This window comes from Cariama cristata, unplaced genomic scaffold, assembly GCF_000690535.1.
Source record: "Cariama cristata isolate BGI_N322 unplaced genomic scaffold, ASM69053v1 scaffold17795, whole genome shotgun sequence".
NCBI lineage: Eukaryota > Metazoa > Chordata > Aves > Cariamiformes > Cariamidae > Cariama > Cariama cristata.
This window is the reverse complement of record NW_009617162.1, coordinates 5,005-9,186: the sequence shown is the minus strand read 5'-3', so window position 1 is coordinate 9,186 and position 4,182 is coordinate 5,005.

Below are 4,182 nucleotides of genomic sequence, written 5' to 3'. Positions count from 1 at the left end.
GACTCTTGCCCAAAATGCCTATCATCAGTAGGTGAGATTGAAAGTAGGGCTTTCAACTTTCATTGCCCAGCAGCATCCTTAAGACTCACAGTCTAACTGATTCTGTCCTTTTAATGGGTGAAAATTGAGAGCGACATTTACTGGGTCAGAGTAGTTATGTCAGCATATAGCACGAATCGACACTGTGCTCGGAACAAGGAGGAACCTGTGGCTGTGGCACAGAGGCACAGGTAACTCCAGTCCTGGCTCTGACACAGGCTTCTTACGAGACCTTGGGCAAAGCATTTAATCTCTGCCTCAGTTTGCCATCTGTAGAATAAAAATGATACAACTGATTTCCTCCCGTCTTGGTATTTTTATTTTAATCTGTAAGCAGGCGTTGTTTATAAATAGGATATATTTATTGATCTGCATGGGTTAATTTACTCCTGCTCCGCAGCAAGTTTTTCAGCCTGGACTAGGCTACCAGCTCCCTCATTTATATTGCTACCATTCAAAGCTATCTGTTTGGCTATGTGCATGCTATACTGCAATCAGTGGTATGTAGTTGTTGTAAGTCTGCATACACAGTCAGTCTGCAGTTGACATGGGCTAGGACTTCCAAGTCATACCAAAATACAAGTAATTTATAATGCATATGTCTCAGACACTAAGAAGAGTGGACAAAGTTTCCATTTTCCTGGTCTCTGTGAGTCAGGATGAATTAACCGCCTGCCTGTGACAGCAAAAACACAGTAACCATCGGAATGGAAGTGGAAAAAAACAGAGTCATGAAATTCAGGCTGAGACTCATCCTGTTTTGCAAAACTGTCACAGGATATTTCTGTGAAATCATCTCAGTGACCTCCTACAAGAAATCAGTGCTGCGAACTTGGTTCACAGTACTTATTTAATGGCTATAGGATGGAAATAACAGTGACTTATTTACATGCCAATGACAAATAACAGCTTGTTTGTGAGCATGGATACAGTAAACGACTTCGGTCAGCATTTTCCACATTCTGGGCTCATGGTAGAGAGCCCTGGAACATTTAGTGATAGGTAGAGCAAAGCAAGGCACAAAACAAAGAGGGAAAAATAACAGCAAAAACTCCTGATGTTGCTCCGCTGGCTTCAACTCTATAGCACAGCATTGATTTACACTGGATAATTTCTCTATGAAAACACTGATGGGCCTGTTATCTATTACTTCCTCTTCTGTATTTGAAAGACAACATGCACAGGTAAAATTGGGGCTTTCTGTCCTAGGGCATGAGAATTGTTGCCATGCAAAGTTATTCCATTTAAATCTTTCATCATCCTGATCCCTGAGAAATTTCAGAACTGCTGTCAAGAAAGACTTCTCAGGCACTGCAGCTGAACTGAAAGATGGAAGGTATTGATGCCTTCATTATGTTAGTGCCAGTGGTCTAGAGGCTTCCCAGGAGTTTTGTGGCGTACTACTCAAAATGGCATACATGCACCCAAGTGGGCTGCCCTAAACCCAGCCAGGTTAGCTCCTAGTGCTTAACCGCTTTGCGTCTGTGCAACACTTCCTGCATCTGTCTTCTTTGCACTTATTAAGATTACTCTTCTGCCACCAAAATCACTAGGAGAGTTATACAAGTTTACATAAGGATTCTGGCAGAACTAAGCGTACATGGGAAAGTCCCCTTTAACACCTTGATGTCTTCACTTTTCTTAGGACTTCTTTCTTTGTTTATTGAATAAACTGGGATTCCCAGGAAATCAGAGCACCATTTCCCAAGGCTGTTGCTTGCCCTCAAGCAGGCCATTAAAGAGACCCTCCCTGACCTTTCCCACTCATCATTAATGGGAAATATGTGAGGCTGAAAAGGGAAGCGAGCACAACAGCTCCACACAGCCCAGCATGCTTCCGGAGGAGCCTGAGACCGGGGCACAAAACAAAGAGCAGCCCAGTGCTCTCTGCCTGCCCCAGCCCTCAGCTGACTGCCCCCAGGGGACAGGAGGCACCAAAGTAACCCAGAGCAAAAGGTGGGAGTGGAGTGGTGGTGGTGAAAATATGCGATTAATCGTTACTTTCCAGTTGTCTGTACTATCTCCTAAACTTTAAATACAGCAGTTGCTTCTGGCAAAAAAACCACCCAAAAAGGTGAAAGGATGAAGATAACAGGCGGGTAGCTGAAAGCATTTTTTATCTCAGGGCTGTGGCATTCATACAGGATCCATCAGATCTGTTGAGTAACACAGGTATGCTGGGAAGTGTGTGTGTCAGCCGTGGGGCTTTCATCAGCCAATTACTTGATCTTCTGGGGCCACCATGTTCCCATTAACCTACAGAAGAAGTATCTGTTTCCTGCCCTGGTTAATACTTTTATGTCTCAACCTTTGAAAGCTCAGAGTGTTTTTCTGAGCAAGGAAACCAAAATTCCCTTTTTGTCTCAGTAGTGCTTTCAGATGTGACAGTCCTTTCAGGTCTAAGAGTTAGCTCAGAAGTGGGACCTCTTTTGCTTCTGATACTGCAACTTATCCTACTCCTCTAAGCACAGCTATGTAATGAATTCATAGTCAGGCCCACACGGTTGTTCTCTTTGATACTATCTTGCTCCCAGATAAATGATATTTCACAGTCATACAGGCTCGGCAAGCTGATGCTTCTTGCTGCAGCTGTTGTTCCCAACAGGAAGGGAAGGTTTACACTGCACTTGAAGGAAAATAAATAAATAAGGCAAAGGAAAAAAATCTCTCTTCAGGAAGTTATGCCTGACAGCAATAGGACATCAGACTGGAAATCGCTGTCTTCACTGGATTTTCACGAGAAAACATAATGCAAAATCTGTAATTTCAGCCTGAAAAAACTGTGGTAAGAGTGAAAGAGGCTGAGTGGAAAACTCTCAGTAATATCGTTCGTTGTCCACCCTGTGCAGCCTCCCAGCCTCAGAGAGGGTGTTTGGATCTACCACGTGGACCTTTGAGGAGAGGATGTAGCAGCGGCTGAAGCGGTTCTTGGCTGGTTGTGAGTTCAAGATGGGTCATCAGTAGATGCCCACATTTGCATGAGCCAGGGGTGTGTCCCACCAGGCCATGTGCTGTGGTCACCTGGCCAGCTTGCATGAGAGGTGGTGTTGGCTTTCTCCTCTCCTCTACTGGCTACATGCTTCAGGCTGTCTTAAACATGCCAGGCTGGCGAGCTATGTGTGGTTGGGATGGATCCCAAACTTTGAAGACTTTCTGCAGGTCAAGGAGAGATACAGCTATGGTGCACCAAAAGCTAGGCTGAATGCTGGAGGAGGGATACTTCATATGAGACATGCTTCAAGAAAGCGGTTGGCTCTGGACACTCAGTGAAATACCATTTTCTACTGATTAGCTTCCTTTCCTTCTCTGGAAGGAATAATAGTCTATTTATTTGTTACCTTGTGCGGTAGGGTCTCCTCCCTGACTTTAGTCCTCTTGTTTCCTTCTTGTTTCCCATTTATTTTTGTGCTAAGAGGGTGAGGATTACTGGCCATAGATTACCCATCCCCTGTGTGAGCCAACTCACATCTGGTGTTATGTTATGGAGAATGAAACCTTTGTGACCATGCAAAAGGGACCAAAGTAGACTTGTTACCCAGGGTGGACTACAATGCTAGTATAACTTACTTTTTATGTGGTGCCTCTGAGACCAGTGACTGTAACAACTAGCTTGTGAAATCCTTGGGGCACAGAGCAGGAATTTTCTGTCTGCAGTCATAACAGGAATTGTTACTGAACAAGTTCTTGACCCTCACATAAGACCAAAAGAGAAGGATTTACTCTGGAGATAAGAGATCAACTTTCCTTCCTACTTTGTATCTCAGGCATACAACTTTATTTTTAGCAACCCTCTGATTCCTGCTTGAGCCTTTGGGATGTATTCCTATCCCTGGAACACAGTGTACCCCCGCTTTGCTTTATCTCACAACTCTTTGCAGTTAAAAGGGTGTAGTGTACCTGTTTGTGTTTAAGGTGTCCCCATTTAGGCTGGTAGTTTATTTGGGGCAAGTTCTTTTCCATTTGTGTCTGTAAAGTATCTGTGTTCTCAGGGAAACCTCAGGTGTCACTACAATGCAAATCCTTCTCAAAACATGCCATCACTGTGAAATGGAAATATAAGGAGACTCTATATCTTTTTTACAGCCCTGTGCTTGGCTTTCCATGAACTGTAGTTCATTTACTAATACCATGGAGGAAAAATGG